This window comes from Rhinatrema bivittatum, chromosome 15 (assembly GCF_901001135.1).
Source record: "Rhinatrema bivittatum chromosome 15, aRhiBiv1.1, whole genome shotgun sequence".
Classification (NCBI taxonomy): Eukaryota; Metazoa; Chordata; class Amphibia; order Gymnophiona; family Rhinatrematidae; genus Rhinatrema; species Rhinatrema bivittatum.
The window spans coordinates 72,214,598-72,238,851 of NC_042629.1; the positions used below are offsets into that span (position 1 = coordinate 72,214,598).

At 43.5% G+C, this 24,254-nt stretch overlaps 1 protein-coding gene and 1 long non-coding RNA gene across 2 annotated transcripts in view; one reads left to right on the forward strand and one right to left on the reverse strand.

The window, feature by feature from the left end:
• Positions 1-22,907, reverse strand: part of PRDM16 (PR/SET domain 16) — a 769,879-nt gene extending 746,972 nt beyond the window's left edge. Inside the window, exon 1 of the mRNA XM_029577915.1 lies at positions 22,639-22,907. The gene's annotated coding sequence lies outside the window, so the exon portion shown is untranslated. The remainder of the gene's footprint in view (positions 1-22,638) is intronic.
• A 420-nt stretch (positions 22,908-23,327) lies between these two features.
• The window catches only part of LOC115076667, a 176,816-nt gene continuing 175,889 nt past the window's right edge, over positions 23,328-24,254 (forward strand). Inside the window, exon 1 of the long non-coding RNA XR_003852836.1 lies at positions 23,328-24,017. This is a non-coding gene — a long non-coding RNA (uncharacterized LOC115076667). The remainder of the gene's footprint in view (positions 24,018-24,254) is intronic.

Sequence of the window (24,254 nt, forward strand, 5' to 3'; positions counted from 1 at the left end):
ATCGCAGAGCATATACAAAGACATAGTTTAATGGAACACAGTCAGCATGGATTTACCCAAGGGAAATCTTTCGTCAAAAAACTGCATTTTTTTGAAGAGGTTAATAAACATGTGGATAAAGGTGAACTGGTAGATATGAAGTATTTGGATTTTCAGAGGGGCTTCTAAGAAAACTAAAAAGGTAATGGGATAGTAGGAGATGTCCTTTCATGGATTACAAACTGGTTAAAGACAGGAAAAAGAGTAGGATTAAATGGTCAATTTTCTCAGTGGATAAGGGTAAACAGTGGAGTTCCTCAGGGATCTGTACTTGGACCAATGCTTTTCAATATATTTATAAATAATCTGGACAGGAATACAACGAGTGAGGTAATCAAATTTGATGATGATATAAAATTATTCAGAGTAGTTAAATCACAAGCAGATTGTAATAAATTGTAGGAGTACCTTGCGAGATTGGAAGATTGGGCTTCTAAATGGCAGGTGAAATTTAATGTGGATTTAATATAGGGAAAAATAACCCTTGCTGTAATTACACAATGTTAGGTTCTATTTTAGGACTTACCATCCAAGAAAGAGATCTAGGCATCATAGTGGATAATACATAATACACATCAAGGCATTAGAAATGAGAGCATCGGACATGATACAAACCAAAGCATCTGACATGAAGGCGTCAAACAAATCAATAGAAGATACTGCCATTGCAGAAAGACTAAATGAATTCTTTGCTTCCGTGTTTACTAATGAGGATGTTGGGGAGATACCAGTTCCAGAGATGGTTTTCAGGGGTGATGAGTCAGACGAACTGAACGAAATCACTGTCAACCTGGAAGATGTAGTAGGTCAGATTGACAAACTAAAGAGTAGCAAGTCACCTGGACCAGATGGTATGCATCCTAGGGTACTAAAGGAACTAAAAAATGAAATTTCTGATCCTCGCCAGGAAGCTCAATGGGTTTCCCTTCAGACCCTCCAGAAAGACCAGCTCAGTCTTCTTCACCTCCTGAGGATCTAACTTATTCAAATTATTTGGAGAAAGTGATAACTCTTAAAAGTAGAAACCAGGAAAATCCCTGACCCTAGAGCCAAAACGATGGGTATTTTAAAAATCTTAAGAGGTTCCGTCAGAACCAACCGCTCTCCCTTCAAATGCACTATTAGATTTGGTAATGTCTAAGGCATGGGAATCCCCCCATTCCATAGTGACAATATCTAGAAAATTGGACCTAAAATACAGAATGTGAAAATCTACCCATTTTCCTAAAAACCTTAATGGGCTTCCCATTGAACCCATGGAATTCTCATCTATGAAGCACATTATTGGAAAGGAACTTTTCCTCATAGCGGTCACATCAGCCAGGAGAGTAAGTGAACTCCAAACCCTAGTGATCAATTATCCATATTGTACCATGACAAGGTCTTACTACATATACACCTGTCCTTTTTACCAAAAGTGGTTTCAGCCTTCCACTTAAACCAGTCAATTTCATTACCTACTTTCTTCCCAAAACCTCATGCAAATAAAAGGGAGAAGGAACTTCACACATTGGACAGCAAGAGAGCCCTTGCATATTACAAAAGGAGAACTCAAGCAGTTAGACGTACATCCCAACTTTTTGTGTCCTTTAACCCAAATGACCCTGGGAAAGCAGTAACGAAAAGAACACTGTCAAATTGGATAACTCAAAGCATACTATATCGAAACACGTGGTATAGAAAAGTTAAACCATCACATCGCTATGAAATTTTATCTTATGTATTTAGGGACCATCATACCACCCACAGTGCTCACAAGTCAGACTTGCATCTCATGCACTTTAACGGGGTCACGTTTAATCAATTGGTCCAGATGAAAGGCATCAAAGTTCAATATTGAGTATTTTTATGAATTTTTTTACTATATGTATTTAAAAAGAAGAAACTTCCCTTGTTTCTGAATTATCGGGGTTGCTTATCCCGTAGCTGTCGGGGAAACTTGTCCATAGCGATGTGATGGTTTAACTTTTCTATACCACGTGTTTCGATATAGTTCATTTTAATCGTGGGATTTTTCACTAAGAGAATTTGTGTGTTTGATAACTCAAAGCATCCAATTCTGCTACTCATCACATTCACTGGTGTTACATAATTCAATTAAAGCACATCAAGTTAGAGCAACAGTGACTTCATTAGCACACTTGCCTGACGTACCAATTCAAGAGATTTGTAAACCAGCAATGTAGTCATCAATTCACACTTTCACATCCTATTACTGTCTTGATCAACAGTCAGCAGTGGACAGTGCATTGGGGTCAGCAGTGTTACATCACACCCAGCAACAGTAATGGCTGTCCACAAACCATTGGTTGCTAGTGATGACTAGAGATATTAGACAAACCAAGCAACCTTCAGCTTGGGACTCCCAGACAGCATGGCTAAATAAGCCTGCTTATCAATGGAAAAAAAGCAAGTTTGCTTACTGTAAATGGAGTTTTTCATAGATAGCAGGATGATTTAGCCTTGTGTCCCCTCCCACCTCCCTGGACAGCCATTGAACACCTTCATACATTCGCTTAATAATCAACTGAGGAGAATGGCTCAAAATGCATGGGAAGAGCTGCGCAGCCACACAGGTGAAGAACTTTTCGAGCTTGGAGACAGACAGCTGTGCCCTGTGACGCTGGGATAACATCACCCAGACAGCATGGCTAAATCATCCTGCTATCTATGGAAAATACTGTTTATGGTAAGTAAACTTGCTATTATTATTTATAACAGTTTCCACTATTTTTCTTGGCACTGAAGTCAGGCTCACCAGTCTATAGTTTCCCGGATCACTCCTGGAGCCCTTTTAAATATCAGGGTTACATTGGCCATCTTCCAATCTTCAGGTACAATGGATGATTTTAAAGATAGGTTACAAATTAATTTAAATAGGTCTGAAATTTCATTTTTTAGTTCTTTCAGAACTCTGGGGTTACCATCCAGTCCAGGTGATTTACTACTCTTCAGTTTGTCAATCTGGCCTACCACATCTTCCAGGTTCACCGTGATTTGGTTCAGTTCATCTGAATCATCAACACTTGAAAACCGTCTCCGGAATGGGTATCTACCAAACAACCTCTTTAGTAAACACTGAAGCAAAGAATTTGTTTAATCTTTCCCCGATGATCTTATCTTCCCTAAGTGCCCCTTTAACCCCTCGATCATCTAACGGTCCAACAGACTCCTTTGCAGGCTTTCTGCTTCAGATGTATTTAAAAAATGGTTTTATTATGAGTTTTTGCCTCTACAGCCAACTTATTTTCAAATTCTCTCTTAGCCTGTCTTATCAATGTCTTACTTTTAACTTGCCAATGCTCATGCTTTATCCTATTTTCGGATGGATCCTTCTTCCAATTTTAGAATGAAGATCTTGTGGCTAAAAAAGCCTCTTTCACCTCACTTTTTAGCCATGCTGGCAATCGTTTGTGGAGAGTGACGAAGAAATGGTAGAAATATTAAACGAATACTTCAGTTCTGAGTTCACTAAAGAAGACCCTGGAGAAGGACCATCTCTACTTAACAAGAAACTGGAGGGGAGTGGAGTAGATGAAAATCCATTTACAGTAGAAAATGTATGGGAAGAGCTGAAGAATCTTAAAGTGGACAAAGCCATGGGACCTGATGAAGTTCATCCCAGGATACTGAGGGAGTTCAGAGATGTGCTGGCAGGTCCACTGTGTGACCTGTTCAATAGATCCCTAGAAACGGGAGTGGTGCCGAGTGATTGGAGAAGAGTGGTGGTGGTCCCGCTTCACAAGAGTGGGAACAGAGAAGAGGCTGGTAACTACAGACCGGTTAGCCTCACTTCGGTGGTGGGAAAAGTAATGGAGTCACTGTTGAAAGAGAGAATAGTGAACTATCTACAGTCCGGAGAATTGCTGGACCAGAGGCAGCATGGATTCACCAGGGGAAGATCCTGTCACACAAATCTGATTGACTTTTTTGACTGGGTAACCAAGGAATTGGATCAAGGAAAAGCGCTCGATGTCATCTACTTGGATTTCAGCAAAGCTTTTGATACGGTTCCACACAGGAGACTGGTGATTAAAATGAGAAGCTTAGGAGTGAGTGCCGAGGTGGTGGCCTGGATTGCGAACTGGTTGACGGACAGAAGACAACGTGTGATGGTAAATGGAACTCTCTCTGAAGAGAGAGCGGTTTTAAGCGGTGTACCGCAAGGATCAGTGTTGGGACAGGTCCTGTTCAATATCTTTGTGAGCGACATTGCGGACGGGATAGAAGGTAAGCTTTGTCTATTTGCGGATGACACTAAGATCTGCAACAGAGTGGACACGCCAGAAGGAGTGGAGAGAATGAGATGGGATTTAAGGAAGCTGGAAGAGTGGTCGAAGATATGGCAGCTGAGATTCAATGCCAAGAAGTGCAAAGTCATGCATATGGGGAGTGGAAATCCGAATGAACTATATTCGATGGGGGGGGGGGGGGGGGAGAAGGCTGATGTGCATGGAGCAGGAGAGAGACCTTGGGGTGATAGTGCCTAATGATCTGAAGTCGGTGAAACAATGTGACAAGGCGATAGCTAAAGCCAGAAGAATGCTGGGCTGCATAGAGAGAGGAATATCGAGTAAGAAAAGGGAAGTGATTATCCCCTTGTACAGGTCCTTGGTGAGGCCTCACCTGGAGTACTGTGTTCAGTTCTGGAGACCGTATCTACAAAGAGACAGAGACAAGATGGAAGCGGTACAGAGAAGAGCGACCAGAAAGGTGGAGGGTCTTCATCAAATGACTTATGAGGAGAGATTGAAGAATCTAAATATGTACACCCTGGAAGAAAGGAGGAGCAGAGGTGATATGATTCAAACTTTCAGATACTTGAAAGGTTTTAACGATCCAAAGACAATGACAAACCTTTTCCGTCGAAAAAAAATCAGCAGAACCAGGGGTCACGAGCTGAAGCTCCAGGGAGGAAGACTCAGAACCAATGTCAGGAAGTATTTCTTCACGGAGAGGGTGGTGGATGCCTGGAATGCCCTTCCGGAGGAAGTGGTGAAGGCCAGAACTGTGAAGGACTTCAAAGGGGCATGGGATAAACACTGTGGATCCATCAAGTCTAGAGGACGTGAAGGAAGAGGGGATGGCTCGCGGGAATGAAGGCTACTACCTGGAGATAATACCCTTATTCAATATACATACACACGGTTAATGCGACTCCAACATTGCTCTAAGCTTCAACGGTAAGAGGAAATGTGTAAAAAAAAAAAAAGAAGGATTTGCATTCACAAAAAAGCGGGGTGTAGCTTGCGGTTACTACCCCCAAACCAAATAAGCCTGATACTTTACTTTCAATGCATATCTAGCACAGCTCTCTGCTTCAATGGCAGGGGAGAAAGTCTGTTACTTCACTTTCAACACATATGCAGCATAGCTCTCTGCTTCAATGGCAGGGGAGAAAGTCTGATACTTCACTTTCAACGCATAGCCAGCATAGCTCTCTGCTTGAACGGCAGGGACAATGTAGAAAAGAGTATCTATATATATAGACAACAACCAACAAGGACTAAATAACATAGTCGAGTAAACAAAAGCATCGGTGTAGCTTCCTTATTGTGGCGGTTACTACCCCTAACTAAGCTACATATTCAATTAGATGCAGTTCCAACATTGCTCTCTACATTAATGGTGGGGTGGAAGGGAAATAAAACTAAAAGGTACTAAGAGCCAAGTGTAACAAGTAAGAGGGAAAAAAAAGTGCATAGCTTGCTGGGCAGACTGGATGGGCCGTTTGATCTTCTTCTGCCATCATTTCTATGTTTGACCTTCCTTCCACCTTTCTTAATGCATGGAATACATCTGGACTGTGCTTCTAAGATGGTATTTTTTTAACAATGTCCACACCTTTTGCACACTCTTTACCTTTGTAGCTGCACTTTTGAGGGGGTTGGGGTTTTTTTTGTAATTCTTTAACTCTTTTTCTCATTTTATCAATTTCCCTTTTGAAAGTTTAGTGCTAGAGCCATGGATTTACTTACTGTCCCCCTTCCAGTTATTAATGCAAATTTGATCATATTATGATCACTATTGCCAAGTGGTCCCACCACCGTTATCTCGCTCACCAAATCCTGCATTCCACTGAGAAATAGATCTAAAATTGCTCCCACTCTCGTCAGTTCCATTATTTTGCACTTGTCCACATTAAATTTCATCTGCCATTTAAATGCCTAGTTCCCCAGCCTGGCAAGGTCCTCCTGCGATTCTTCACAGTCTGCTCATGGTAGCACCCATTTATCATCTTTACACAACCAACAAGTCTTCCCAATGCCAAATTCTTCTGGAGCCACTCTATAAAGTCCCTTCAGACAAGGATCATATCCTTTACAAAAATTTTTCGAATAGTCTTTTCCCATGTATAGCTGAGCCAGATTCAATCAATCTTTGTTCCACAAGGATGTAAATGGATACATCTCTAAATTATGCATCTTAAGGGTAGAGAGATCCGAAAGGTGGTCAACTGAGCCAAAGAAAGCAATGTGTCTGGTTCCAAAGTACAAAATAGGTATATTTTATTTTTAAAAAGGATGAAAAGAAACATTTGCAGTCCCGGAGAGGCAGACACTTACATGCCTTTCAGCTCCAAAAATTCTATGTCTTTGCATGCCAGTAACCTAAAAATGTACACTCATTGCCTGGGTCATCATTATATGGTATTTTGTACATATGTAACACAGACAAATAACTCTTTCTGTAACAAAGCTTTTTTGCATTAATTTAGTCTTATGTGACCTTTTCAATATTCCAGTATGCCTGGGGGGAGGGCACAGGTATTTGGTGTGGGTAAACCTGACTAGAATCACAGAAAACCACAGAAAAATGAGTAGATGCCAAAGACAGACAGGCTGGGACTGTGGTAGGCAGCTGAGAGTTGCCTCTTAAGGTCAGAGAAAGGTTAAAGTATGCCCTTAAAATGTAGCAGATTTTATTTCAGAAATTCTTATCATCCATCAATAATCCATGATTGTTCAAACAGTAGGAAACACCAGTTTTTAAAATGATGCTTGTAGTTTATTTTAGTATACGATCTTTACATAAATTGGAACTCTTTGTTAGCAAGCTTATATGTCAGCTTTTCGGGGAAAGTCAATGGTTCTCATCCACTGAGTTGCAAAAGGTTTCTTCTGGGCTTCTGTTATCAAGTTGAGAAATATAATCCTTCCAAACAAAAGACTGGGATTATGATGCTGAGGACGATCAGGTAAAGGCAGTATAGGGAAGGCAAGATATGTTCAATAGAGATCAGGGAAAATCGAAACCTGGAAGTAAAAAATAAAGCACAGATGGGGTATCAGAGGAACTTAAACCAGGCATACTAATGAGGATGGTATGTGCAAGACACATGAGGAAATCTAAACCATAACATGCAGAGAGGCCAGGGCATAACTTCTGATTCTAATTGACTTATGCTATTTTAAGGTAGTCTTTTGGATCCAAGTTAAGACCACTGAGATCCTAGTTATGCCAAGAGGGCTTGGAATTTTAAATGAGACATATATGTGGGAGAGAAGCAAGAGATCTGAGTTCAGACAGGAATGAGTCTCACCAACCCTTCATCAAATAACAAGTGACTCCTTTATTTGCAATATGGGTCAAGAAGTCACTCACTCATAAGAAGCATATTAGAGTGAGCATAAATCATGGCAGTAACTGATGCTCTGTAAAGACTTAAGAATAACTTTCCCTTATGTTATCCCATCAAATAGTCTAACAGAAGATGTATGGTAGATGAAATGAATAATCTCACAATTTCAGAGCTGCCTTGAGATTGTAGAACAGAGCTGGTAAGAGAGTCCTCCTCTTAATAAGAAATTAATACATTGTTGACCAGTACATTGATTTCAAATGGAAGCATCAGGAAAACCAGAAATAGCCATGAGTCTCCCGTTCCAGAATCTGGGTCAGTGGTAACTCTGTGCTTTTGTCTTTTCTTATTGTTATGGTTAATGGTGTTTGGGTGGATGCTTGGACACTGTGGCAGCTGACCACACCCACAGAGGGCAGTCCCCTGAGGGACCACATTGTCAGGCTAAACTCCGGACAGACAAACACAGATTTGAATCTTTTATTAAACAGTTTATGGAACCACCAGAGGTGGCAGTAGTGAGTAGTGGTTGTAGAGCCCTGCTGGGCGCGTCTCTCACAGAACGCTGGAACAACAAATCCTCTGTAGAGCAGTACTGTAGTGGAAAGAGACTGAGAGTTATGAGCACACAATAAGATTAGCATTCAGAGTCCCAAACAGAATAGGAGAGCTCCGAGACAGGGAGAGCAGGCCCTTGAGGAGCAGGTACCTGATTCCCTTAGAGCAGAGAGACTCAGTGGTGTTGTACTTACTAGCAATAGCAGAGATTCCACTAGACGAGAGGTCTGGCACCGGAGCAGAGAGCAGGCCCTCGAGGAACAAGTACCTGATTCCAGCGAAGCAGTACTGTAGAGAGAGAGATGTTTTCTGTACTCACTGATGGTGACTGTAAGTTAGTTCTTCCAAGTAGAAGGGTAGAGGTTGCAGGCAGCGACACAGGGAACATGGGCCCTCGAGGAGCGAGTACCTGATTCCGGCGAAGCAGTACTGTGGAGAGAGATGTTTTCTGTACTCACTGATGGTGACTGTAAGTTAGTTCTTCCAAGTAGAAGGGTAGAAGTTGCAAGCAGCGACACAGGGAACATGGGCCCTCGAGGAGCGAGTACCTGATTCCGGAGAAGCAGTACTGTGGAGAGATGTTTTCTGTACTCACTGATGGTGACTGTAGTTAGTTCTTCCAAGCAGAAGGTAGAAGTTGCAGGCAGCGACACAGGGAACATGGGCCCTCGAGGAGCGAGTACCTGATTCCGGAGAAGCAGTACTTTAGAGAGATGTTTTCTGTACTCACTGATGGTGACTGTAGTTAGTTCTTCCAAGCAGAAGGTAGAAGTTGCAGGCAGCGACACAGGGAACATGGGCCCTCAAGGAGCGAGTACCGGTTTCCTGATAGCACCTGAAAGAAGCAAAGAGGCCCCCGAGGAGCGGGTACCCCGTTAGCGACCCCGAAGGGTAGTAAGAGTTCCAGATAGAGCTGGAGTGGCAGAGTAGCTTAGGAACGGAGAGCGAATCCCATCCATATGAATCCTGTTGCTAACTCAACGAGCTAGCAAATACTGTAGGCAGATATACCCTGGAGTCGTGACGTCAGAACAGGGGGATGCCCCTGAGGTTCGCGCCGTGAAGTTAAAGATGAGGGCGGCGTGCACGCCCTAGAGGTACCTTGAAGGAGAATGGCGGAAGCAGCACCAAAGCCGGTCCGGGGACGCCGGAGAGAACGGTAAGCAGATGCCACAGCGGCCATCAGTCCAAGGTGAGTGGGAGGAGCCGCAAGTAGAGAGAGGTAGGCGGGACGAAGCCGAAGACCGACGGACGCAACACTTATTTATTACTTGCTTTCCCTCTTTTTCTTTGTGCCTATAAAATTAAATTTTTAACTTAGAAAGCAAGACGACAAATGCATTTAAACTATTGCCTGCACCCCCCCCCCCCCCCAAAGAAAAGAGTAAGTTGTTGCAGAGTTGGTAACATCGCTGTATTTATAGAAGAAGCAATTGGGATGTTATCAACTGTGATAGAAATAGGGGAGGGACTGGGATGGAACAATGATATTTTCCAAATTAAAATATTTTAGCTATACAACATTAGAGAGAGGTAAAAAATAATTTCTAGTCATGCTGTTGTAATTAGGAAAGCAATTGACCGATTTCATTTATTTTTTTTTCTCCACCATAGGTTGACCCAGTTTTGGTTTTGCCCCACTGCATAGACTTGAACTTCCAGTTTTCTAAGAAAATACAGGACTACTTTTCCCTCTATTGTAGCTGGGTAAATCAGGCTTGGATCAACCTGCCAGTAAAACATGTCTTGAAGACAGCTCTCACTAACCCAGTGCCATTTGTTACTACTGCTATGAAGTTGTTTTCACCTCCTGATCTTTTAAAACTTTATTTTAATGAAAATGTGAGAGCTGTATAGCACATTGCTATAGCTGTGCGGAAGAAGCAAAGATGTACACATTGAGGCAACAGAGACAACAGCTGCTCACCAGAAATCTAAGCCAATCCCATTGCTTCAGTTTGCATGGTGTGTTTTTTGTTTTTTTTACTGATGTTTATAAGCAAACACTGCTGATTTTCAGGTTCCCATTTTATGAATTCTGACTGCATCCTTTTCAATGCAAATATTTTTTTTCCTTTCTTCACCCTCCTCATGATAAACCTCTCTAAGGCAATGGAATATGCCTGTACAAATAAACTGTTCTTCCCCATGAATCATTTGGAATTTATTGCCAAAGTCATACATATAAAAGTACAGAAATAACTCACCATGACTAAGGAGCCTTAGGAACTTTGGTCAACCCGTAAGCATTCTTTGTAGCTTGGCTACTGAATACATTTGAAAGTTTGCAATAAACAAAGAAAGGCACTATATTTATGAAGGGCTAATTTACATTCTATATTTACCTTTTTATTTTTTTGGGAAGCACGGGGTGTGGAAGTTTTTCAGATATTTTCCAACCGAACTGCTTTATTAAGGGGTTCAGTAAGGTGATCCCAAAGACACCATGAGTGGAGTAGCCTAGTGGTTACTAGGCTTTGATCCCTGGGCTATGAACCAGGGAACCCATGGTTCAAATCCTACTGCCGCTCCCTGTGACTTTGGGTAAGTCACTTCACCCTCCATTACCTCTGATAGATTGTGAAGCCCTCTGAGAACAGGGAAAATATGTACAGTATTTGAATGTAATCTGCTCTGAAATGACTGAAAGGCAGAAAATAACTCTAAATAACATTCTTTTCTGTAAATTATATGGTAAATAAAAATCAAGGTTTTAATTCTTGGGAACCTAATCCCACAATAAAATATAAATTTTATAGGATGAATGATATTGGTGTTTTTAGTTAAGTTTGATAAGTTTGATATGTATATTCACTATTGTCTTTGAAGTACATTTGTGTCGAGTATTGTGGTAGCTTTATAGGGTTTATTAAGGATAGTGGTTGGGTCCTATAAAATGTATATTTTCTCTGTAAATTTCCATCTGATTGTAATTTTATATTAAATTTCTAGTGAAGACAAATGGTTAATTAAAAGGTTTCTGATAGTCCAACCATATGAACTTAAAAAGTGGAAGCAGATAATGAAAAGCAGATAACAAGAGAGCATGGGGAGGCACAAATATTAATTATAGTCAACATTCCCCCTAAAATATTGGGGTCAAGTGATCGATTATAAGAAAGGGCTTGGGGGAAAAAAGGCTAAAAAAAAATTTAATATTTACATATTTGGTCTCCAAAATAATATCTTGAATATTCATAGTGTCATCTTCTTTCTGCTGTGATGTAACACAACTGCATTGTGATACTCTGGTAACTTTGTTGACAATCTCTTCTGATAGACTAAATTCCATGAGCTAATGGATAATTTCTGATGTCAAAGCAAACATATGAATGCCTCAAACAAGTAGATAATTTTTCACCCCATGTTTTAATTTTGTGTTGTAGTGCTTAGAAAAGATATTAGAACAGTGTAAAGTAAACAATGTAGAGTGCATCCTAGATCTTTGTTTACAAATAGCACAATATTGAATAGACCAAGACTGCATGAATTCAGAGAAAGGCCCAAAATTTAACTCTATGCATAACTTGGGTAATCCCCTGCATGTGGAGTTTATTGCATTCCAAACACAGATCATAATCATGAGAACCCAGAAAATAAAGAATACACATCAAAGTCCTTCATTGTATCACAGATTCTGTCACTTAATATCCCCTATTCCTTATTTCCTGAGATCGTATTGAAGTGTGCAGCCACAAGCCAATAAAACCCACCCATATATGACTGAACATATTATGTGTCTGGTTTATTTTTGTGATTTCTTTTTTTTTTTTTTTTTGGGCAGGGGAACCAACTCTACATCAATTTTTTCCCCAGGAAACAAAATACTCACTAGATGGCATTTTAAAGACATATGCAAACACATTTTAATTATGCACCCAGTGCTTAAGCAATCTATATATCTTTAACACTAAGTGCTTTATTACTAACTTTTTTTTCACATAATGCCAATAGTATCATTTTTATGGTTACAATGTCCTTTCTAGAAGATCTTATAATCTAACTTTGAGCAGAGTGAGATTAAGCGGTCAATGTATTAACTTGAATTAAGGCATGCCTTAATGTGCATTAATTAGTTTGCAGTAGCATTAATGCAAAATGGATGGTAAGGTAATGAGATGCAAAGTATGCTAAACAGCTCATTATCTATTAACACTGAATAATAGCATATGTTAAAACATGCAAAATTTAACACAGACCCAGGAACACAAAAAATGTTAATATGCTAAAGAGATGTGTAGGAAACGTTTTGCTTTAATACCCACATCAGCATGAACCTCATTTTCATACACTGGACGTCGACTGTTAATGTAAGCATGAAACACTATGTCAATGCATGTTAAAGCCCAATCTTAACACAGTTTAGTACATTGGCCCCAAATCACTTGTACAAGGCCACATTGATATAGAGCTGTATTAAATCAGGGACTTCAGGTTCATAGTTTTGTACTCCCTCCAGCTGCTCTGCTACAGTGCATACCACTATGCAGTCATTTATTATGCAGTTGTTGGATTGCATTTTTTTTTTTTTTTAATTGTCAACAACCACATAAGTTGTCATTTAACAGATCACCAGCCCACTGATTTTAGGGACAACCTTTTGATGTATTGTTCTAATTTTTAAGTTTAATACTGTGCATGTTTTATCATATAAACTGCCCTGATCGTATTCAGAAAGACAGCATATAAATGCTTGTAAATAAATAAACAAACAAATCTAACACACAGTACAGATGGTATATATTTTGAAAATCTCACCCAAGAAACTTCAAAAGTCATTGGCGATTGTGTTGTAGCACCGAAAACACAAGGATGAGGATGATATTCCTAAATCATAAAAACCTCAGATGGGTCCAGGGAGCATCTATATATATCAACAATGTTACTTTAACCTTGCAACAGTTCCTGCATGCCATCAGCTTTAAGTTCTGGCACTAGCAACAGAGGTTACAGAATACTAATATACATTATTGCCCATCTAACTATTCTGCTATTCTTGATAGCCCCAATGAATATGAATGAGCAAAATGTATATGCATTAGATCTGTGATGTATGCAAATTTATCTCTTGCATATTCATTGTGGATTTAGAGGAAACCATATTGATTTCCAGGATAGGTGAGCCACCAGGGCTGGATTGTTGAACCACTGTCCTAGAGCACATGAAAACCCCGGCAAGTCATGATGTATACTTAAGAACATAAGAACATGCCATCCTGGGTCAGACCAAGGGTCCATCAAGCCCAGCATCCTGTTTCCAACAGTGGCCAATCCAGGCCATAAGAACCTGGCAAGTACCCAGGTTGTTTAATACAAGCAGATTGTATTAAAAAGCCAAGATTCTTTATTATCATCATCATCACTACTAAATATGCTTGTTACATTTGGCCAACCCCATAACCGGCCAAACTTATCCCGGTCACATCTAACGCCGCTGACCTGTCTTCACAGCATGGACACTGTCAACACTCCCAGGCCGCACTCACCAATGCTGCCTCTGCACACCAGAGAACCTCCCAGCTTGTTGCCATGCCGCTTCTGTTGGGGAATTTCCTAGGTATATGTGCATGCACCGTACTGATTGTAAAGGCCATGTGGCGGGAACCTGGTCCCGGTGCCTCCTGATGACATCAGTGGGACCTCCATTTTAAACTGGTTTCCTGGAACAATGGACTCCTCAGCAATAGGTCCTCCTGTGTTCTTCTATGCATGTTGTTTCCTGATCCTTGCCTGCGTTGTCCAACTTTCCAGCTTTGCCTTATCCAATTTTCCAACCTTGCCTCATCCAGCTTTCCTGTTTTATCTCTTCCTTGTCTCCAGTCCTCATCTTGCTTGCCTGGTATCGACTTCTACTATGGTCATTGATTAGGCCTTGCTTGCCACCTGCCCTAATCTCAGCCCGTACCCAGTATCTTGCCTGCTCTGACTTTGGCACATTTCTGGAAACTCTCTCTGTCAGCCTCAGGATCCTCCTAAGTCCTGCCAGCCCCAGGAACCTAAGGGATCAACCTGAGAGGACGCCACAGGGGCTGGTATAGGTGAAGCTCCGGCTTGTCTCAGGCCAGACGTGTTCACCAGCTGTTGGCGTGGACCTAATAGGTTCACCTACTAGGCTGTGCCTACCATGCCACAGCATAAGGGCTCTGTATCATCACAATGCTTTTGTGCTCATTCTGCTGTTTATAAGGGATGACCAGTGTGATAGAAACAGATATCAAGGAGCGTCATGACCACTACTTCAGTGGGCCCTACTCTGACTAATACTGTACCTGTTATGGATATGGAGTTTAAGTATTGATTAGGGTTGCACAAGCTTGGGAAATTCTGTTTTGGCTGCAAGATCTCTTTAGAGCACAGTTTGTCACAATTCATGAGTCCCATGAGATAAAGGCAGGCTTGAGCACATGTAAAACAAAGCCCAAGCCCTTAAATATGCTCGGGTAAATATTTATAACCTATATGGCATGACGATGCCGCTAAATATCCACATAGAAGTTTCTACTTAGCCAGATAATTTGTATCCGTCTAGATTCAGACCTGCTATTGGGCTTATTTATTTATTTTAGAGTATTTATATCACAATGAACATACATAGTATTGTTAAACAAACAAAGTTGAATAATAAAAACTAAGGTCATAAACACAAAACGTATCTAGTTAAGTCTTAAACAGCTAAGTAGTGATATTATTTGGCTAAGTAGCACTGCCTCAATCCGCCCACTGCCCGCTCCCAAGTTAGCTGACTAGCCAAATAGCCGGATAAGTGATTTATCCACCTATCTAGTAGCTGCTGAACATAACTGGATATTCAGCAGCTGCTAGATAGCCGGATAAGTCCTACTTAACAGAGTATCTGGCATCTGAATATGGAGGCCAGCTATTTTAGGACCTCCAATCAAAAATAAACTGTAATAAGAAATATTCAATTACCTTGTGGCTGTAGAAGCAGCCTTTTCACTGCAGCTCAGTGCTGCAGAGCAGAGGGACTTAACCCTGCATTACTCAGTCAGACATTTTTGTGCCAAGCCAAGACAAGTTCACTAGTCATCATCTTCTAAGTTTGAAATTTCAGTTTTAGGTTTTATTCAGATTTGTGGTCTTTTAGAAAAGTAGACTTTCCATGCAGACATGAGGCTCATTTAGTCAAGGTTTGCACCACTGATTTTCCCGCTGAAAATAATGGATGTGGTGCAAAATTGCGCAAAAAAAAATCCTTTAATACATGAGTCCTGTGGTATAGCAAAAGGGGTTAACAGCCTGCCAGAGGCCAAACACATGCAGGACTCTGGATCTTCTTTGCACAAACTTTGCACAAACACGTCGACAAAGCTGTATTTAGCTGGAGCTCCCTTCTCCACGTCTTCCCAGGGCCTCTCTTGCTCTCCTTTGAGCCTACACTATATTTCTGCTCAGTTGAGTCACCCTGCACCCAGAATGCCTTACCTTAAGGTGGACTGGGCCCAGAGCTAGGGTTTCCACAGAGGCAGCATTGACTTCCTCTTGGAAGGGATGGTCTCAGCCAGTGGCCAATCTCAAGGTCCACGTGAGCAAAGCTCCAGAAGGCCCCTGGTCGAGGCCTGTCGCTGTGATGACTGGGCTGAGTTGAGATTGGATTTTCAGAATAAGAATATAGTATCCCGAATACTTTAAAAGGATAAAGTACCCAGCTCCACTTCCATAAGAACATGCCATACTGGGTCAGACCAAGGGTCCATCAAGCCCAGCATCCTGTTTCCAACAGTGGCCAATCCAGGCTATAAGAACCTGGCAAGTACCCAAAAACTAAGTCTATTTCATGTTACTGTTGCTAGTAATAGCAGTGGCTATTTTCTAAGTCAACTTAATTAATAGCAGGTAATGGACTTCTCCTTCAAGAACTTATCCAATCCTTTTTTAAAAACAGCTATACTAACTGCACTAACCACATCTTCTGGCAACAAATTACAGAACTTAATTGTGCGTTGAGTGAAAAAGAACTTTCTCCGATTAGTTTTAAATGTGCCACATGCTAACTTCATGGAGTGCCCCCTAGTCTATTATCTGAAAGAGTAAATAACCAATTCACATCTACCCGTTCTAGACCTCTCATGATTTTAAACACCTCTATCATATCCCCCCTCAGCCATCTCTTCTCCAAGCTGAAAAGTCCTAACCTCTTTAGTCTTTCCTCATAGGGGAGCTGTTCCATTCCCTTTATCATTCCCCCTTATCATTCCCCCTTATCATTCCCCTTATCATTCCCTTTATTGTTATTCTCTCGTTATGACCTTCTTGTTTTCTATCCTTCATTCTGCCTATTGGTTATCCCCGCGCCCAGTTACTATCCCTGTTGAAATGTACTTTCCAACCTTGCAGTTATTATGTGAACCGGTATGATGTCCCCACAAATACCGGTATATAAAAGTTTCTAAATAAATAAATAAATAAATCATTTTGGTCGCTCTTCTCTGTACCTTCTCCATCGCAATTATATCTTTTTTGAGATGCTGCGACCAGAATTGTACACAGTATTCAAGGTGCGGTCTCACCATGGAGAGATACAGAGGCATTATGACATTTTCCGTTGTATTCACCATTCCCTTTCTAATAATTCCCAACATTCTGTTTGCTTTTTTGACTGCCGCAGCATACTGAACCGATGATTTCAATGTGTTATCCACTATGACACCTAGATCTCTTTCTTGGGTAGTAGCACCTAATATGGAACCTAACATTGTGTAACTATAGCATGGGTTATTTTTCCCTATATGCATCACCTTGCACTTCTCCACATTAAATTTCATCTGCCATTTTGATGCCCAATTTTCCAGCCTCACAAGGTCTTCCTGCAATTTATCACAATCTGCTTGTGATTTAACTACTCTGAACAAATTTGTATCATCTGCAAATTTGATTACCTCACTTGTCGTATTTCTTTCCAGATCATTTATAAATATATTGAAAAGTAAGGGTCCCAATACAGATCCCTGAGGCACTCCACTGCCCACACCCTTCCACTGAGAAAATTGTCCATTTAATCCTACTCTCTGTTTACTGTCTTTTAGCCAGTTTGTAATCCACGAAAGGACATCGCCACCTATCCCATGACTTTTTACTTTTTCCTAGAAGCCTCTCATGAGGAACTTTGTCAAATGCCTTCTGAAAATCCAAGTACACTACATCTACAGGTTCACCTTTATCCACATGTTTATTAACTCCTTCAAAAAAGTGAAGCAGATTTGTGAGGCAAGACTTGCCTTGGGTAAAGCCATGCTGACTTTGTTCCATTAAACCATGTCTTTCTATATGTTCTGTGATTTTGATGTTTAGAATACTTTCCACTATTTTTCCTGGAACTGAAGTCAGGCTAACCAGTCTGTAGTTTCCTGGATTGCCCCTGGAGCCCTTTTTAAATATGGAAGTATAAAAGAATAGGAGGAAACTTCTGGGTCGAAAAAAAAAGGATAACCAGTTTCATGATTCAGGTTTTCTAAACCATAGATCTGCGCTTCTATCAAATTGGTTCCTTAGCTGGAAGAGTCTTTTAGTGATCCATCTGGATCAGGGCTTCCCAAACTTGTTCTGGGTACCCCACAGCCAGTTAAGTTTTCAGAATATTTACAATACATATACATGAGGTAAATTTTGCAGATACTGGGTCTCCAATATCTGAAAATTTATGTCTTGCATATTCATTGTGAAAATCCTGAAGACTGATTGTGGGGTATCCCCAGGACAGACCTTATCTTGAACTGACTTTTCAAAGATTAAGTGAAAATGGAACAATGTCTATCAAAGTTTGATTTTCTAATTTTCCTATATGTTCAGAAGACATTAAAATTAGGGATGTGAAGACATTTCTGATTTGACTTTGCCAGTGTCATGTAAGTTTACAAATTTGTTTCTAGCCAGTGTGAAAGCTGATGAATAACACAGAATCTTTGCACATTTAATCAAATATTTTCAACTTCTCCAAGTCTTCATGAAATTTCATAAAGTTTTTCTAATGTTCCAATTGCTTTGTTTGCTGCATATCATTCCATACTCATAGCTGTGGCTCATGGACTTCAGTTACTAAGGAGCCATTTTATACAATTTAATATATGTGTTCTAGATTAATTTCAGCTGGCCAGACTAGAATTATTAAATTATTCTCCTCAGATAATTTTTCTGTCCAAATCTTTCTTAGGAGCTTGCTACATGATCTTCATAAGAATATAAAAAATGCCATACTGGGTCAGACCAAGGGTCCTTCAGCCCAGTATCCTGTCTCCAGCAAAAGTCAATCCAACTCACAATTACTTGGCCAAACATTAAATAGATCCCATGCTACAAATGCTGGCAACAAAAAGTAACTATTGTTTAATAGCAGTTTATGGACTTCTCCTCCAGGAACTTATCTGAACCTTTTTTAACCCAGCTACTCTAACTACCTTAACAACATCCTCTGGCAACGAATTCCAGAGCTTAATTGTATGTTGAAGGATAAAGAATTTTCTGATTTGTTTTACATGTGCTATTTGCTAATTTCATGGAGTGCCCCCTAGTCCTTGTATTATCCAAAATAACCATTTCACTGTCTTAACCACATCCTTTGGCAACGAATTCCAGAGCTTAATTATGCGTTGAGTAAAAAAATATTTTCTCTTATTAGTTTTAAATGTATTACCTACAGGCCCATCACTACCAGGAGGAGAGAGAAGCCCATGCTGCCACTGGAGGACCCAATCCCACCAGCGATGGAAGAAGAAGATCCGATCCGATATGGTAATTTACTATGAAGGTCGGTATAAAAAAAAAAAAAAAACTGTTAAATAAATTAAATAAAAAGAGGCCTGTGGTGCTGCCGGTGGAACCAATCCCACCAGCGGCAGAAGGAGGAGGTCTGCAGTGCTGCTGGTAGACCCAATCCCAGAGTCCACAGCAGAGGAAGCCTGTCTGGCAGCTCCTCCTCCACTGCTGGCCCCACGATATTGAACACTTGCAGTGCTAGAACATCCTGTATTCTTGCGAGATGAGAATACAGGAAGTGCTAGAACCACCGTGGTGCCAGCACAGGAAGAGGAGCTGCAGAATGGCTTTTCTCTACAAAGAAGGAACAGGCTGGCAGCAGCAGCGGAAGAGGATTGACCCAAGGACCCTGACTGCCTGGTCTGCATGTGTATGTGTGCCTGTGTGAACAGAAGGCTGCCTGGGATGGGTGAGTGTGTGAACGGGAGGCTGCCTGGGATGGATGGATGGGTGGGTGTGTATGTGTGGGTGAATGGGAGACTGCCTGGGATGGGTGGGTGGGTGTGTGTGAGCGGGAGACTGCCTGGGATAGGTGGGTGGGTGTGTGTGAGCGGGAGGCTGCCTGGGATGGGTGGGTGGGTGTGTGTGAGCGGGAGGCTGCCTGGAATGGGTGGGTGGGTGTGTGTGAGCGGGAGGCTGCCTGGAATGGGTGGGTGGGTGTGTGTGAGCGGGAGGCTGCCTGGAATGGGTGGGTGGGTGTGAGGGGGAGGCTGCCTGGAATGGGTGTGTGGGTGTGTGGGTGGGAGGCTGCCTGGAATGGGTGTGTGTGTGAATGGGAGGCTGCCTGGAATGGGTGACTGTGTGTGTGTGTGAGTAGGAGGCAGCCTGGGATGCGTGTGTGTGTGTGTGTGTGAGGGAGGCTGCCTGGAATGGGGGTGTGTGTGTGAATGGGAGGCTGCCTGGTGTGTGTGAATGGGAGGCTGCCTGAAATGGGTGGGTGGGTGTGTGTGAATGGGAGGCTTCCAGGGATGGGTGGGTGGGTGTGTGTGTGAGGGAGGCTGCCTGGGATGGGTGTGTGTGTGTGTGTGTGAACGGGAGGCTGCCTGGGATGGGTGGGTGTGTGTGTGAACGGGAGGCTGCCTGGGATGGGTGGGTGTATGTGTGTGAATGGGAGGCTGCCTGGAATGGGTTGTGGGTGGGTGGCGGGTGTGTGTGAGTGGGAGGCTGCCTGGAATGGGTGTGTGTGTGAATGGGAGGCTGCCTGGAATGGGTGGCAGTGTGTGTGTGTGAGTAGGAGGCTGCCTGGGATGCGTGTGTGTGTGTGAGGGAGGCTGCCTGGAATGGGGGTGTGTGTGTGAATGGGAGGCTGCCTGGTGTGTGTGAATGGGAGGCTGCCTGGAATGTGTGTGTGTGTGTGTGTGTGTGTGTGTGTGTGTGAGTGAATGGGAGACTGCCTGAAATGGGTGGGTGGGTGTGTGTGAATGGGAGGCTTCCAGGGATGGGTGGCTGTGTGTGTGAGTAGAGGCTGCCTGGGATGGGTGGGTGTGTGTGTGTGTGTGTGTGTGTGTGTGAGGGAGGCTGCCTGGGATGGGTGTGTGTGTGTGTGAGTGGAAGCCTGCCTGGGGTGGGTGGGTGTGTGTGTGTGTGTGTGTGAACGGGAGGCTGCCTGGGATGGGTTGTGGGTGGGTGGGTGAACGGGAGGCTGCCTGGGATGGGTGGGTGTGTGTGTGTGAGTGGGAGCCTGCCTGGGGTGGGTGGGTGTGTGTGGGAACGGGAGGCTGCCTGGGATGAGTGGGTGTCTGTGTGTGAACAGGAGGCTGCCTGGGATGGGTTGTGTGTGTGTGTGAACAGGAGGCTGCCTGGGATGGGTTGTGTGTGTGTGTGAACAGGAGGCTGCCTGGGATGGGTTGTGTGTGTGTGTGTGTGTGTGTGTGTGAATGAGAGGCTGCCTGGGATGTGTGTGTGTGTGTGTGTGAATGGGATGCTGCCTGGGTTGGGGGGGGGGGTGTGTGTGTGAATGGGAGGCTGCCTGGGTTGGGGGTGTGTGTGTGTGTGTGTGTGTGAATGGGAGGCTGCCTGGGTTAGGGGTGTGTGTGTGTGTGTGTGTGTGAATGGGATGCTGCCTGGGTTGGGGGGGTGTGTGTGTGAATGGGAGGCTGCCTGGGTTGGGTGTGTGTGTGTGTGTGTGTGTGTGTGTGTGAATGGGAGGCTGCCTGGGTTGGGGGTGTGTGTGTTTGTGTGTGAGTGAATGGGAGGCTGCCTGGGTTGGGGGTGTGTGTGTTTGTGTGTGAGTGAATGGGAGGCTGCCTGGGTTGGGGGTGTGTGTGAGAGACTGAATGGGAGACTGCCTGGGTTGGGGGTGTGTGTGAGAGACTGAATGGGAGACTGCCTGGGTTGGGGGTGTGTGTGTTTGTGTGTGAGTGAATGGGAGGCTGCCTGGGTTGGGGGTGTGTGTGTTTGTGTGTGAGTGAATGGGAGGCTGCCTGGGTTGGGGGTGTGTGTGAGAGACTGAATGGGAGACTGCCTGGGTTGGGGGTGTGTGTGAGAGACTGAATGGGAGACTGCCTGGGTTGGGGGTGTGTGTGTTTGTGTGTGAGTGAATGGGAGGCTGCCTGGGTTGGGGGTGTGTGTGTTTGTGTGTGAGTGAATGGGAGGCTGCCTGGGTTGGGGGTGTGTGTGTTTGTGTGTGAGTGAATGGGAGGCTGCCTGGGTTGGGGGTGTGTGTGTTTGTGTGTGTGTGAATGGGAGGCTGCCTGGGTTGGGGGATGTGTGTGTTTGTGTGTGAGTGAATGGGAGGCTGCCTGGGTTGGGGGTGTGTGTGAGAGACTGAATGGGAGGCTGCCTGGGTTGGGGGGGTGTGTGAGAGACTGAATGGGAGGCTGCCTGGGATGGATGTGTTTTCAACGATGACACCTAAATCATTTTCCTGAGTGGTGACTCCTAATGAGAGAGACTTCCCAGAGAGCTAAAAAAAAAAAAAAGCAGGAAGAACAAACATCCAGCCTTGTCTTACAGCAATAATGTAATGCTCACATTGAGTCAGTTATATGTTCCAAGTTGTTTTCTAATTTAATCTTAGTTGTTTCTTAATAGATTATACTGTATTATAGTTCAGCTGTTCATTATATTCGATATGTTCCATGTAAACCGCCTCCCCGGCGATAGTTATCTCTGTTAAATGTGAACCGGAGTGATATGTATTGTATACAGGAACTTCCGGTATATAAAAACAAACAAATAAATAAATAAATAAATAATTAATGTGGAATCTTGCATCGTGTAGCTATAATTTGGGTTATTCTTCCCCACATGCATCACTTTGCACTTGTCCACATTAAATTTCATTTGCATCTCCAGTCTCTATACCATAACATACAAACTGCCAGACTCAAATAGCAACAGTCCTATCCATGACAAGGCAAAACTGCAAATATTATATTGGGATTTAGAACACTAATAAACCATCTATTAAACAAGCCTAGTTGCAATAGAGTCCTACATAGAAACTGCAGACACAGAATATCTTTCGCTGGTTCCATATGTAGAATGCAGTCACCAGAGAATACCTAACTTCACATTAGAAATATACAGACAATTGAAATGGAAACCCGAGACGTCAGAATCTGTACTGAAAAAAATAGTAACAGAAAAGCAGTTTCTTCTACACTGAACAAAATACAGAGATATCAGAGATGCACATTCTCAAAACTGACCTACTGCAGTCAGTAAACTTAAAACACGTTTTCTACCTTTGTTGTCTTTGCGTTTTACTTTCTAATCCCGTTGGTCCCAGTCTCTCTTCTGCTTTCTTCTCCTAACTCCTTTTCCAGGGTCTACTTTGCATTCTCTGTTTCTTCTCGTTCACTTTGTCCCCTACTTCTGTCTCTGACACTTATCTTTCGCTCTCTTTTCTAACTCTATCCACTCATAGATAGATTTGCCGCCTTCTCCCTCATTCTTCAGTCCATATTCGGTTTCCACCTCTCACATATCTACTGCACTCTCATCCCATCTGGTTTCACTTCTTCCCTAGCCTCTTTCCCTCACTTCCTCTGCTTGGCATCCCCTTATCAGCCCCAGCTCCTTGTTTCACTCATCCCCTCCCCTGCCGCCAGCACCTTACCCAACCTCCCATTCCCACTACCTGTCGACTCACCCCACAAGCACTCCTTCCAACCAGAAGGTAACCTCTCTCCACCCTTGAGGCCCCCCTTCTCATGGCTTCCAGAGCACCACTGGTAACCCCCCCCCCCCAAATCTCTGAGCGCTCACTCTCTCTCCTCCCCAGCCCATCTTTAATACCGTTCTTCCCTTCACATCTCCACCGTCCGCGGCCTGCGCTTGTAAACCCGGGCCCTTGGCCCTACTTCGCGTGCTGTGAGGGCACGCGCACGCCGGGCTCAGAACGAGCAGGGGGGGGGGAGGGCGCGAGTCGGGCCCCGCGCTTAACGACCAAATCGCGCGCGCGCCGCTCTCTGCCTACCCAGGGAAGCCCCGCGCGCGTTTCAGACCGCTGACGCGTGAAGCAAGCGCGCGCCGCGAGGGCCGGGACGGGAGCGTCGGGTTCGGACGCGGTTTTAGCCGTTCGGGATCCTGCAGCGCCTCGGACAACAGCAGGAGCTTTCCGCTTATGTCGTTCGTTCATGTTGAAGAGGCCCTCGCACCCGCTCCCTTTCGGCATCCCAGGTAGTCGCCCTGCCTCGGTCTCTCCTCGGCGGCAGCAAGGCCCTGCCACCGCCCTGGGAAGCGATGCCTGCCCGCCTCCTCGCGTGGTGGGGGGACCTGTGCGACGGTGCTGATTCGGGCCTGTTCTTCCCCGCCACCCTCCTTTCGGGCACTGTGGAGACAAAACAAAGCAGCTTGCGGGTCTTGAAAGTTTCAGCCAGGAATACTCACCGTAGAAGCTGAAACGCGTTGTTGCCTCGGCTCAGAAGTGACATTTCCTGCTGAAGAGCGAGGTCAGCTCAGGACGTCACCGGTAGTCTGGCGCCTACCGGTGACCTTCCCGGGCCTATAGCTTTGGCGAGAACAGTGGAGCCTGCAATGGAATAAGAAGGCGAGATGGCCAGACGTGCTCTGTAATATCTCAACTTCTGGTGGAAGAGTTTCAAGGAAGTGCGGACCTTGGGTAATGATTGATTTTATTTATTTTTTATATACCGACATGCGATCTGACATATCACATCGGTTTACGGTAAAACTGGGGCTAAGAGGACATTGCTCCCTTATTTCTCACAGTATAACTTAGAATCAACATTAACTGGATTAATGTAACGTTAACATTGCTTCCTACTATGAACATAATCAATGAGAGTCAAAGGTGCTAGGGAGGACCTAGTCTTCAGGTTCTTTAAACAAAACAAAA